This window comes from Coffea arabica, chromosome 6c (genome assembly GCF_036785885.1).
Source record: "Coffea arabica cultivar ET-39 chromosome 6c, Coffea Arabica ET-39 HiFi, whole genome shotgun sequence".
NCBI lineage: Eukaryota > Viridiplantae > Streptophyta > Magnoliopsida > Gentianales > Rubiaceae > Coffea > Coffea arabica.
In genome coordinates this window covers 28,669,778-28,684,642 of record NC_092320.1, presented here as the reverse complement: position 1 = coordinate 28,684,642, position 14,865 = coordinate 28,669,778, and the positions used below count along the sequence as shown (strand labels likewise).

At 38.0% G+C, this 14,865-nt stretch overlaps 1 long non-coding RNA gene across 1 annotated transcript; it reads right to left on the bottom strand.

The window, feature by feature from the left end:
* Window positions 1–7,685: 7,685 nt before the first annotated feature.
* On the bottom strand, window positions 7,686–14,340 carry LOC140008589 (uncharacterized). The gene is made up of 3 exons (XR_011816093.1): window positions 14,197–14,340; window positions 8,777–12,310; window positions 7,686–8,651 (listed from the first exon to the last, which is right to left on the bottom strand). It is a non-coding gene; the product is annotated as an uncharacterized lncRNA (long non-coding RNA).
* Between the last annotated feature and the right edge of the window lie 525 nt (window positions 14,341–14,865).

Here is a 14,865-nt window from a genome sequence, read left to right as displayed (position 1 = left end):
AATGTATTGACTCTAAACTTATATTTGGTTGGCAGTATTTTGTTTGATTTGTGTGAAGTTGGAGTTATTAGATTTGGATGGATGATGTATTACACTATTTCTACTCTTATGGTGTCTTATCTTATGGTCATATGGGCTCTTGGTACAGATATTGATGTCTCTCATTCATTTAGGATGAATTTTGAATCTGGGATGCACCAGCCACCCAGAATTTGCAGAAATAGTCTGATAACAAGCATTAGAAGTAAATGGCGTTGATATCAAGCAGTTGAAACTCAACTGTGTAGTTGTTTTTCGACAGTCTCTCTTAAATGGCTTGCATGATACTTCTGTTAAGAGTGTCTTCTATTTGATGAGTTATTGCAGCGTGTGTGAAATGGTTTGGAGCTGCTTAGATTTCGATTGTGTATTTCTTGGTGGTAATTAAATTTGTATACTATGCATTTTATTTATCAAGAATGATAATCATATTTTTAATAGGATTAAATCAAGAAATTCAAATTAATTTTCGGGTTGGCGGGTTGACCCGCCAACCCGCCAACCTGAAATTATCAGGTTCGGGTCAGGTGTTCTGACCTGTTTCGGGTTGGCGGGTCAGGTTCGGGTCAGCGGGTTTCCTGTTATACCCGGGTCTCAACCCGACCCGCCAACCCGATTTGGACCCGATTGCCACCCCTAGCCCAGAGTATGATAGGTAGTTCATCCAACCAGCCTGTTGTTCGCATAGATTCTATACGCTTTCTCAAACCATGCAAGATGGTTTTGTTTACGTTCTCTACCTGCCCATTAGCTTGAGAGTGCCCTACTGAAGTGAAGTGTTGTTGAATTTCGAGCTCCGTGCACTAGTTTCGGAAAGGATTATCCGCGAACTATCAACTATTATCCGAGACTAGAACTCGAGGTATACCAAATCGACAGACTGTGTTCCTCCAAAAGAACTTCTGTACTGACCTACTACTGATGGTGTTGAGTGGTTCGACTTCTACCAATTTAGTAAATTAGTCTATCGCCACCACCAAATATTCGTATCGACGTGGAGCACAAGGAAACGGACCGAGCAAGTTGATTCCCCATTGGACAAATAGCCACGGGCTCTGAAGGGAGTCATCTCCTGAGTCAGGACATGTTGAACTGGCTCGTGTAGCTGACATGACCTGCATCACTTCACCAGTTCAGACGAGTCCCTGAAGATAGTAGGCCAATAATACCCGGACAACATCCCTTTTTTGGCTAAAATTCTTGAACCAACATGGTTTTCGCAAATTCCCATATGTGTTTCGTGCAGGATATAATCCTCTTCTTCGGGCGTCACGCATTTCAGCCACGGACTTAGGTATAACTTTCTATATAGCACTCCATTTGTGAGCACATATCTTTGCGACTTGAGCAGGAGTTTTCGGGTCTTTCCCCTGTTTAGGGGAAGTTCCTCATTAGACAGGTACTTTATGATGTGATCCATCCATGAACCCACTACTTGGATTACGGCGGTGTTCATCTATTCATATGCCCTTTTTTTCATGACTTCCACCAGTACTTCTTTGTTTATGAGCCAAACGAAGTCGAGGCGAGTTTAGATAGGGCGCAACTCTTTTGTTCTAACTTCTGGGAACCTATTCAAGAATAAACTAATCGAACAGACTCTTCAGCTTATGCACCTTGGTAGCGTATCTCTTAAGTGGCTCTTCTTTGACTTTTTAGTTTCCCAGAACTTGGTTCACTATCAACTGCGAGTCACTATAGACTTCCAACGATTCGGCCCCCATATTTCGAGCCACTTCCATCCCCATGATCAGAGCTTCATATTCGAAGCTTTGAAGTCAAATCTTAAGGTGTAGGCCAACTCTTCTCCCATAGGGCTAATGAAGAGGAGCTCAGCTCCACACCCCTCTTTGCTGGACGCTTCGTCAACGTATAGCGTCCAAGTCGGGATGGCCTGTTCAGATATTTCCTTGGTCTGTTCGGTGTTTTGCAGCCCAAAAAAAACTCCTTCTGCTATGAAGTCAGCCAGTGCCTGGGCTTTTTTGGCCATTTGGGGCCAAAAGTTGAGATCGTATTTGGACAATTTCACAACCCACTTGACCATTCTTCTTGATGTATTAGGCTTAGACAAGATCTTTTTCAAGGGCTAGTCGGTCACCACCACTATAGGATGAGTTTGAAACTATGATCTAACCTTTCGAGCTGCGTGGACGAGCATCAAGACATACCGTTCTACCGCTGATATTGGACTTCAGCTCCCTGTAAGCCCAATTGACGTAATAAATCAGCTTCTGGACCCTGTCCCCCTCTCAACTCAGTACTGCGCTGACTGCCTCCTCTCCCACGGCTAGGTAAATGAACAAAGATTCGCCCTATTCGGGAGAAGTTAATGTCGGCAATTCGGCAATATGTGCTTTCAATTTTTCAAATGCTTTTTGGCACTCCGAGGTGTGACGACCCCACCTTCCCCTAGGGCGTACCCAAGAGTTTGGCGGACCGCCTACCCAACTCTCGCCAGGACTCACTCACTAACGTTCTTGAAATAGCCATTCAAGTCTCGAAATTAACATAAAAGTTCCATTTTCAACCAACAATTCAAACTTAATTTACAATCCAAGAGTAAAACATAGGATTACTACATTTCTAAAGATTCCAAATATAACCTATCTACAAAAGTACAAGTACGAGAGATTATATACACTAGTTCATGGCTACTTGCTCCAACCTCCACCCCTGTAAGGAAAACAAAACTAAAAGATTGAGCTAAAAGTCCAGTAAGGTTCCTAAACAAGCAATCAGGTAGGGGAACCATGGAAACATTACATTTAACAATTTGCATACTTTACACAGTAATATCCAGTCATTCAAGAAATAAATATTCAATCATTGGATAGATACGTGTTCACTTGGAGCCATTCATTAAAGTCATTCATTCAAGTCATTTGCCAATCATTTTCCTTATCCCTCCAACATTAGAAAACATTTGAAAGTGAAAACTCCTTTAATGTTCTTGTCATTCATTCATTGATATCATTGCATTGAATTCACTGGCCAATTCTCCACCAGATTTCATGGTAATACTCGAGTATACCAAACATTGTCCTAGAGTCACCAGCCGCCCGACCGAGTCTGCTTCGAGCTCGAGTCGACTTGCAACGAAGGGCAAGGGCCCAATTTAGCCAAAAGGCTTACATTCATGCACAAGTAGCATTCAATCATTGAAAATTCACTTTTGCTTGGGTCGAGTGCGATAAAGTACACACTCGCCCATCGAAAATCCATTTAGCAATCATTGAAAAGTATTTAATATTCTAGCAATACTCACAACATTTCACATAGTCATTTAAAACATACACATGCAAGGAACACTCATCTTTTAAAGTAGACCAAAGCTAAACGTTCGACTCCGGGTCATGCTTGTTCCCATCGTTAAACCCTAAAAGTAATCAAAACAAGATGTCATGGTCTGATCATTCAAAACTTAGGTTAATAAGGTGCTCACTTTAGCCTTAATCATAAGCCATACGCCTATCTAAAATCGGCCCATCAAAACTCAAAACTCCAACAAAAACTTGAAAGCCAATCGAAGAATGTCTAAGTGCATTCTAGGGCTATGAAGTACACTTGTTTAAAGCCACAAAACCATCCAAAATCACACCAATTAAAGTTTAAACCTAGAAAAGTTTTCTCAAAGTTTTTCAAGTTCCACTCAATTCATTTGGCAAAATTTCCAGTTTTGGCGACATTTTTTTGAAAAAGTATAACTTGAGTTCTATAGGTCGAAAAATCGTAAAACTTACACCATTAGAAAATAGACACGAAGAACTAATAGACTTTAGAAGACATCTTCATGAAACTCAACTCATATGTTAGTCAAATGTTCAGTTCAAAATCACTGCTGTCTCATGTGCAAAACAAAATAGTTATGGTTTTTCAAGAAACTTTGTAAATTTACTGGTATTTATAGGAGTTGAACCAAACCCTGAATTTTATACCGTTGAAAGCTCTATGAGTCTAGTTTCAAACACAACAAACGAAACTCAATTCCAACTTTCCTATACGAAGTTATAGTCAATTTTCCAAAGCTGCACAGGGCTTCCTGCGAAATTTTTCCAGCAAGCAATTAGTTTGGAAACTAGGTTTTACCCTCCTTAAACCTCTTTGTTTTGGCTCAAAATCAACATACATATGAAGAACAATGTTTTAACAAATGTCTTGAACAAGAGTATATCAAAATCACCACAAAATTTTTGAAAAGAAAGATAGAATTCCCTCTCTCCCTCTCAGCCAGCCATAACAGAAATTTTCCAGCAAAATCCCAACAAAACTTCCAACTTTCTTACTTAAATTCCATGGTAAATGCACTATATCTTATAACTAACATGTCATGAGGCTTATAACATATGTTCTTGACAAGAAATCCATCACAACTCCACATATATACAAAGTTTCAAATAACTACATCAAGGCTGGAAATTTTACCTCTTCAAGCTACAAATTGCACACAGACTAAAATTCACATATCAAAACTTAAAATTTCATATCAAAGCTAGAGAATCTCTTATCAAAACTGGAAATTCATCTCAAAGCTAAAAAATGAAAAATGAAACTAGAAATTAACTCCACCCTAGCAACAACTTCATCAAACCCTAGCAAAACCATGAAATTACCATAAACATGCTTCCTTGAATTTCAATCATAAAATATCTTGCATAAATCTCAAGAAACAAGTAAAAAGAGATGTTATCTAGGAATTTTACCTCAAAACCCCAAAGTGGCAAGCAACTCAAGAGTTTCTTCCTCAAATAACTCCACCAAAGGCTCACCTCCAAACTTAACTCAAGGTTTATCGGAGTGGATTAAGGTTGGTCTTTGGATTCTTCACAAATCAAACAAGGAAATCAAGATGAAAATTTGGAAGTTTTTCTCTCTTCTCGCTCTCTCAATTTCGGCCTTCACAAGAGAAAATGAAAGGCTTGTGTTGTGAAATTTCAAGATAAAGACTAAGGGAAAGTCTTGGTCAAAGATTGGCTTGATGGTTGACAAGTGACAGCTTATGGTTTCCTTCCTATCTCTTTATCTCTCTTGATTTATATCTAATCTCCAAAATATCTAGGGTTTCTCTAATACACTCTTAACATTTCTAATCACATACTCCCTCTAGTACCACGCTTGTTCTCATCCACCACATATAACGCACACATCTCACTAGTCGATCAAACTACCATAATATTTTACGAAACTTAACATGCATCAAAATTATAAGGGAAAAGAGAAAAATCTTGAGTTAACCTTTAAAATCACCATCAAATTAAGGCTAGCAAATAAGCAAGTAAAGTAAACTAAAAGGAAATATAAATTAATTTTTCAAAAACAGGGGAAAATTTAAAATAATTTTCGGGTCCTTGCACGAGGTCCACTCAAATTGGGAGCCTCTTTTCAAGCTCTGAAGAAAGGGGAACCCCGAGCTACCGATTTTGACAGGAACCTGTTCAAAACTACCATCCTACCGACTAGTCGTTACACTTCCTTGATGTTTCTAGACGGTGCCATATCCATAATGCCTTTTACCTTATTAGAGTTGGCTCTTATTCCGTCTTTGGATATCATGTATCCTAGGAATTTGCCCGACTTCTTGGGGTTCAACCTCATCCGCGACCTTCGGAGAATATAAAAAATTTCCCTAAGGTCTGGGATGAACTGCTCTTGAGTCCTACTATTGATCAGCATATCATCGACGTAGACCTCCATATTATGACCTATCTGATTTTTGAATAGCCTGTTAACCATTCTTTGATACGTTGCTCCCATATTCTTTAGTCCGAAAGGCATGGTGGTGTAGCAATAAGTGCTATATTCGGTGATGAATGAACCCTTCTCCTGATCCTCCTCCGCCATGGCTATTTGGTGGTGCCCTTTGAAGGCATCCAAAAGCAGAAGACTTCATATCCCATAGTTGAGTCCACGAATAAGTCTATTCGGGACAAAAGGTAGCAGTCCTTTGGATAGGTCTTATTCAGGTCGGTGAAATCTACACAATTCTCCAGGCCTTGTCATCCTTCTTGACCAATGCCGAGTTGGCAAGCCAAGTCGGATAGTAGACCTCTTTCACGATTCTAGTCTCCAACAGTTTGTCCACCTCTTCCTTAATGACCTCATTTCGTTCAAGCACGAAGCTCCTCTTTTTCTGCTTCACTAGCCGGACATTAGGGTCCACATGCAACTTGTGAACTGCCAGTTCGGATGGAATCCCGGGCATATCATCTGCACTCCTTGCGAAGATCTCGACATACTCTACCAGCAGAGATTCCAACGCCTTTCTGGTCAGTTCCCACAGGTATGAGCTGACTCGTATCACCCGATCCAGCCGCTCTTTGTTAATCGGGATTTCGAGTAGCCCTTCATCCGTCTCCAGTCTTTCCTTCTTCCCGACTGGTTCCCAGGGCTCTAAACAAGTCATTTGAGTTACCAACTTTTCCTTATCCTTGAGAGTTACGATGTAGTAGGTCCAAACCACCTCCGGATCCCCTAGCACCTCAGCTACTCCCTTGGGCATGGAAAATTTCATGCTAAAGTGCATAATTGAGCAGACAGCTTGGAGTGCGTTCAAGGTAGGCCGCCCCATGATCATATTGTACGATGATGGCTCTTTGACCACCACGAAATTTATTAAGACAGTTCAACACCTCAACGGCACCCCTACCGTGACCATGAGAGTTATCATTCCCTCAGGTTTGATTGGTGGGCCTGCGAAGCCAATCAAGAGAGTTCGGACTGGGATGAGCTGCTTGTCTTCTAATTGCAATTCCTTGAAGGTCTTATAGTATAATACATCAATGGCGCTCCCATTGTCTATGTATACCTTTCTCACCATGTAATTGCATGTTATGACCTCTATCACAATGGCCTTGTGATTATTGGAGGTAAGGGAATTGCATTTTCTAGTCCGTATATTATTTTTTCGTACACCTTCAACCGCTTACTCGGATTATCTCCACTGGGAGGGGGACGACTGTTTTACCGAGCCGCGTGGCTGTCCCCCCCCCAACAGGTTCTCCCGCAATGGTATTAATCACCCTTACTAAGTTCTGCGCCTCCGGTTTAGGAGTTCGGTCCCGATTACCTCGGAATCTGTCCTGTGAATAGTTCCTATCTCCTCACTTATATTCTCTTTGCCTCTGTTCAGTTCATCCCTTTAATGATGAACTGTCTCAAGTGTCCTCACTTGATCAGTTCTTCAATATCTTTTTTGAGATCTCGACATTCCTCCGTATCGTGCCCTACGTCCCTGTGGTATACACAGTTCAAATTCTGGTTCCTTTATTCTTACTATCAACTAACTTCCTGGGAGATTGCGAGAGGCCTTCTTGCTCCATAACAGTAAGAACTTGAGCCCTTAATGCCGTGAGAGGAGTTCATCCCCTTTCTCTTTCAGGGGCTCTGTCCTTTGATAATCGGTCAAATGCGTTCCTTCTCGATTAGCCACCTCGCGCATCCACCGAGTCCATGTTCTTTTTCCTCCTTTCATCCCTCTATCTCTCCAACTCGCTCTTCAGGCGGTTAGCCTCGTTAGCATTAGCCCTTGCATAAGCTCGATCCAACATTTCCCGAACAAATTTGGGAGGCTTTTCAACAAATTTCGTATATAATTTCTGCACACGCAATCCATTAATGAAGGCAGCCATAACCACCTTATCGTCCCGATCTTGGACCTGAAGAGACTTTTTATTAAACCACACCATGTATTCTCACAGCGACTCCTCTGGCTTTTGCTGAATTGCCATTAGATGAGTCGTGTTTTTGGTGAAAGCACAGGACGAAACAAATTGCAATGCAAACAGGCACGCGAACTGTCGAAAGGATCGAATCGATCGGGGGGATAGCCCCTGAAACCATCGACGCGCCCTTCCTTTCAAGAACATAGGGAAAGCTTTACACCTAATTGCATCAACGACCGTTTGTAGTTGCATGTGGGTCAAAAATGCAAACAGATGATCTTCCAGATCTGTGGTTGCATCATAGGGTTTCATACTTGGTATCTTAAACTTGGCTGGCAAAGGTAGTTCTCCCTGTCTGCTACGAAAGGAGAGGAAGAATACCTGTCCTCCTCTGGGTCTAACAGTAGGTCCAGTTCATCCTTTATAGGATACTTTTCTCTCTTCAGAGAGTTCTCCCTTTTAGAGATCCCCTGAAATGACTCAAAGTGATCTATTCAGGAGTTCTTATGAGAAGGCTCCAGGATGTCCATCTAGTCATGAGTAGAACCCTTTCGTACTCGTTTTCGTCGGGGGCGAGAGCTCTTTGCCCCGGACTCTGGCAGTTCTATTCCACCCTCTTTCTGGGCTTTGGGCTCCTGGTTGTGACGGTCTCTAGTTTGGTCCTTTAAGTAGTTCATGATCAGCTCGAAGGCAGGCAGATTCTCTGCCACTACTTGTACCAATTGTTCGAGCAGGATTTGCGAGAGCTCCATCCCCTCCTTACCATTAGTTGGTCCCTGGTGGGGATTTTAGGGATCGTTTCGCTCGTTCTTTTTGGATTCCTCAGCATTCTTCTGAGATCATGTCCTCAGTATGTTTCGCAAATAAAGAATCGAGTTCCCACAGACGGCGCCAAATGATGCAGATGCTGAGAGCGCGATCGAAACTGAGCGCCAAGACAAGTTCCGAACTGTCCTGTAAAGGGATGAACAGCGGGATTAGCTCCCCGTTGTTACTCCAGTGGTCAAGTTAGATAGAGTTTTCGAGAAGTGATAGGAAGTGACTGTGTCGTATAGTGCTATAGATGTATGAATGCGTACCTTTCCTGGTCCCTTCGCTCCTTATTTATAGAAACCAGTGAGATGGTCCGGAGGGAGAGTCCTAACGGAGCCCTACTAGGTTGCGAGAGATGGAATCCTATTTGGATTCTGCCTCTCTACCTCTGGCCCTAATGGGCCTACTCGAATCCCAGGAGGCCTTTGGCTGAGGTCTGAACTGGCAGCTTGGCGCTGCCAAGCAGATTCGTCCGAACTGACATGTGTCCACAGCGGATTGGCTCCTCCACAATACCCATTAGACAGAACCAAAAATTAATAATGATTAATAGCAAAATAAATATTGATTTTTCATCAGTACCACCGTATCATAAGCAAAATAATTGAGTTGTGAAAAATCATCAATAAAGAGATGCAGTAATGTCAGGAAAAGTTTGCTTTTTTAAGAACAAAGCAAATTTAAACTTGAAAGACACAACTTAATCTAACTGTTCAAATCTTTCTTTTACGACAAGTATTTTTTAATCTTCACTGCGTCTTCCTTGAAACTAGTTTTCCAGATCCCTTGAACCATAAATGTTGTGAACAATTTTCATTTTCCTGAATCAATCGGCATTTTCATAAACCAATTGGGTTCTCAATCTGATTTCATATATGCTATTTGCATGCAGATAGATTTCTCTAACTGCATATTTATCAAGACCCATTTGATTTTGTAGATTTTCATGATATCATCTGTCTAGGTAGAGTTCATATGCCCATGACCAAGCTATTTCACTAAATATAATGTTGACCAACTCTAGCAAAACAAATTATTAATTACATACTCTTGATTCATTAAGTGTTAGAAAAATCATGCTGCCATATAATTGCAAATTCTCTATAATTGCAAAGAATAGAAATAGCAATACTTGTGCTCAAGTAAAGAGAATTCAATAGCGATTACAGGTCTTCAAATACAATAAAGTAATAAATATTATGAAAAGGCAACCCAAATGTAGGTTCAACAAGTTGACTAAAACTAAGTTGCATTAAGATCAATTCAAACGAAACCATTTCAATCAGCATTTGGTTATCTAGCAAGCATCAAACAACCTCATTACCAATATAAAAAGTTGAATAAAGTTAAAGAACTTCATCTAAAACATTTGCATCATACGTATAAATAATTATTTGAATCTGATCACCCAACAAAATACACAACAATAAATTTTTTTGAACAAAAATAATAAAAAAATACATTTAACAAACAAATAAAAGATTCCTTACAAAATAATCAGCAAATAAAACCTATCAACGTAATGAGTATTACGAATCAAACTTTTTTCCACAATCACAACGTTAAGAACTCATTCATGAACATTATCATTCAACTGATTAATAGATATATAAGCTAGTTTCATCACCAACAAAATCATGAAATAGCACTGGCATTGAACTACCTTTTCTTTTCTTATGCTTCAAGATCAACTCACCAAAATACACTTTTGTCAGTCCAAAACTACACTCATGTGCCAACCAACAAGAAGCACTACTTACTTGTCACTTAAATATATACAAATAAACAAGTGCAATACAACAGAACCAAACTTGGCACTCGTGTAATAACCTTACAACAGACATCCCCAATTATCCATACAAATAACAACACTTAACTCTAGGATACCTTCATTCTGCTACATTGTCTAATAATTTCATATGTAATACTTCATATCATAATTAACTAACAAAAATGTTCTTTTTGTTGTGAAACTAATAAAACAAGGATTGAAATAGTAGAATAAGAAGTAGAGAGAGAATTGGGAAATATTCTTGCTATTTCAACTGATGAAAGGTGTTCATGTGTTACAAAGAGAGGCTAGGACGCATCTATATTTAGGTAATATAAGATTAAAGATACATGAATCCTATTAAACACTCATTCATGAATTTAGTACTTCAAGTACATCAATTGAATAGTTCCATAAATGAACTAAAAAGATTCATCCAATGTATCTCCTTCATTCAATGTACCAATGAATCTGATAGATAATTATGAATCAACCTTCTTGGCAATAACAATGGATATCCACATCTTTAGTTGTTTCATAACACTCCCCCTTGGATGTCCATTATACAAAGAATATATCTCGTTAAAACCTTATTAGGGAAAAATCCAATGGGACAGAAACTTTAGTGAAGGAAAAAGAGTACACTATTCTTATGTATTAATTTCTACCCCTAATACAAATATCATTTGAGATCTTTTAACTGACGCATTCCAATATTCTTCACCAATTTCTTAAATGTTGCAATTGGCAATGCCTTGGTAAATAAATATGCGAAATTATTATCTGATGGGATTTGTTGCACATCAATTTCACCATTCCTTTGCAAATCATGAGTAAAGAAGAATTTTGGTGAAATATATTTCATTCTATCTCCTTTAATATATCCTCCTTTCAATTGAGCTATACAAGCTGCATTATCTTCATATAATACAGTTGGAGGATTTCCTTTCTCAGAGGATAACTCACAACTCTTCCAAATGTAGTGGGTCATTGATCTTAACCAAACACATTCTCGACTGGCCTAATGAATTGCTATTATTTCAGCATAATTCGATGAAGTAGCGGCTAATGGCTGCTTTGTAGATCGCCAAGAAACAATTGTACCGCCATATATAAATAGATAACCAGTCTGAGATCTTGCTTTATATGAGTCAAATAAATACCCAGCATCAGCATAACCAACCAATTCAGGCTTAGATTTACTTGAATATAATAAACCAAGATCAATTGTCCCTTGGAGATAGCGAAAAATATGTTTAATACCATTCTAATGTCGTCTTGTAGGCAAGGAACCTTGCTAATAAATTCACCATAAATGATATATCAGCTCTTGTATAATTAACAAGACATACTAGTGCATCAACTAGGCTGAGATATGGTACTTCAGGATCAAGTATCTTTTCATCTTCCTCTTGCAGTCCAAAAGGATTCTTATTAGGATCTAGTGATCTGACGACCATTGAAGTACTTAATATATATGCCTTATCGCTTTAATACCTTCTGGGTATAAATAATTTAATGGACAAAAATTCCACCTTTCAAATGTTCAATTTACAAACCAAGGCAAAATCTAGTCTTTCCAAAATTTTTGATCTCAAATTCTTTTTTCAAATATTCGACAACTTTTTGGAGCTCTTCAAAAGTTTCAATTAAAATTATCAATGAATATTTATATTCGAATGGCTTGACACCCTTTAGGTATTTTGGACTACATGTCCAAAGATCTTTTATTATGCCAACAAATTCGATGCTAATGGAATCGCATCTTTGACTTCTCGCCCAATCATTTTTACGCTCAACCGAAATTTTCATGATTCTCATTCTTTCATAATTCTTTCATAATGATAAAGGTAGGATGAAAAGATTACCAAGTTTATTGGCCAAGTAATGACCACTCCAATTGCATCTCCAATCTTGCAGAAATTATGGTATGGCCTCATCAGCTCTTCATCACTATCCACAAACACATTCACATGGATTTCACACCAATGCAATCCCAAAGACGTGTCACCAAGATAAAACATAGTTTCTGTGAATGCATATTCATGACAAATATTTAGGTAGGCTCATGATTAAAAGAGAACCAAATGTTAGATTAGGTATGTCATTAAAGGTAACTTTTCTAGTAGTAAGCAATGTCAGATTGACCCTTAAGTCACAAAGATAACTATGCACATAAGCTAATAACTTAGAAGAGCAAACACAAGTCATGAGGATTTATGTAAAGTTTTATTAAAGAATTCAGTAATACAAATTTAGACATTTAGCGATGATGAACAATTCCAAAATTAGAGCTACAAGTATATGTTGTATACAAGTACAAGGTTTTGGTCAATCATGTTAATTAGAATAATGATTTTCATCAATATCTTGTTATAAGATTTCAATTTATGAAGTTAAATGTGCACTAGTGTGTAGTGCACATATATTTATTACATTGGACTTACATAACATTTAATAGCAATTGGAAAAAAAGAAAGACTAATAGTAATTGAAACAAGGATAAAACAAGAGGGGAAGAGCTAGACAAATATTAGAACCAAGAGTTTTGCCATTTCCTGTCAATAGTATTCTGGTGACCCTAATGAACAACGTTGCTAGACAAAGACCCAGTGAAAACTAAGTCATTAGAAATTAAACTAACCACTGGAATTTATAAAAGTTGTAAACTTCATCACTGTCTTTGTACCTTGTGCAACGAGAAATTGGAAAAAAGAATAGAACAAATTTCATAGTATAATGCACTTTGTCCCAACCATCTAAAATGTCTCTGTCACCTATTAATTTTGTCAAATTAAACTTATGAGATATTTTAGTTGTACAAACACATCCACAAGTAGGTCTAATAGCACCAATGAAATTAGAACAACACTAACATAAATGTAAGATTAGCCCTACTAATGTCATTCTCTAATTTAACATAAATGTAACGTGAGCGCTGAAAGCATCAGCTTGACACCAAATAGTAGAAGCTTCTTTATGCTTTTCTATAAGCAACATCTTTTTTTCCTCATTCTTGTAACTGTAATATCCAAATCTTTGATCAGTATCTAAATAAAAACAGACAAAGTGGTTTCCTAAGTGAAGTGGGACAATGAGAGTGTCCAAACTTTTTAAAAGGCAAGAAACAACTTTACATATTGTCTTCACTCAATATATATCATGCATAAATACTTAATGAACAAACAATAATATCACATGACAAGAGTTTCCAAGCTACTGCTTCATCAGGCAATGGTCTGAGACAAAAATAGCTAAATACCTCAGACAGAAAATGCATGTTCAAACTAAAGATCCGAAAAGAAAACATAAAGACACATTCAACCATGTTACAGTATTTCAGTTCTCTATTCAACTTAAGATTAGTTTCTATTTCAAGAAAAGAAGGCAGAGCCTTGGCAAAAAACTAAAGGGCATGCTGCTTGGAAGAATTGAGTAAACTAGAGAGCAAATCCATTTGGCAAGCAATGAAAAACTCATTTAGTCAATTTATCAAACATGTGGTGGGTCACGGATGCTACCAAACTGATGCTAAAGAAGGCTATAACATTTACTCGGAATCTTTCGACGGCATCCAATCATCAAGAAACTTCGGTACAACCATCAAGAAACTTTTATTGTCTACTTAAAAACAAAAAGAAAAAATCCCAAACATGAGAATGAATCAAAACAATGACACATCCAATCAACTGACATTTTGATGGCATACTCAAATAGCTAAGTAGAAGACAACCCTAAATTATTGATGCCATCTACCTTTTTGCTTATTTTAGACAAAATTAGAGATGTATATGTAGACCTAAAGTTAAAATTATCTCTTAAATACAAGAAATCAAAAAGAAAACAACCTTGATGTTAACAAAAAATTGAATCATTGATATTCAATAAACTAAATAAACATCTTAATCATCGTACCTCCATCGGTGGGATGAATCCTAGTTGCTTCCTCCTTGAAATATTAGCAGATTGGCAAGAAAATTGGTTAAATTTGCCCTAAATTGAGAGAAACAAGAGAGGGAGGGAAAGGTCATAGTACAGAGAGAGAGAGAGAAAATGCAGCGGGTGAGGAGAGAAGTGATGAAATGTGGTAAGTAAGAAAAGGGAGGAAATATTAGAATTTTGGGTGAAAATAATCATGCGCTAAAGCATAATTTTCAAAATTAAGGGTGATATGATGTAGTTTTGTCTACTTTTGGTACATTTTTAATGGCACTCCTGATTGACTGTCATGTTAACACCCTATTATGATGTTTAGGAAAATATGTTACAATATAAGTGTCATTAAAAGCTATTTTTCTAGTAGTGCAAGTTTCAAACAAACCATCCAACTCCCACTCCCAAATTTCACATGTTTCTCTCTTGTAAAAATCAAGAACTCAACATGTAACCCATTACATATATAGTAGAGCAAAAAGGAATAAGATATCAAAATTCCATCAAGACCCAAGGCCAAAGGCAACTACAATTGAGTTCGTAAACCATTACTCAAGCTATCAAATTTCCAGCAAACATATCTCGTATTTTCCTTCAAAGTTCACAAGGTTTTCTCAGTAAAATCAAGTGAAAAACTGCATGTATACTAGA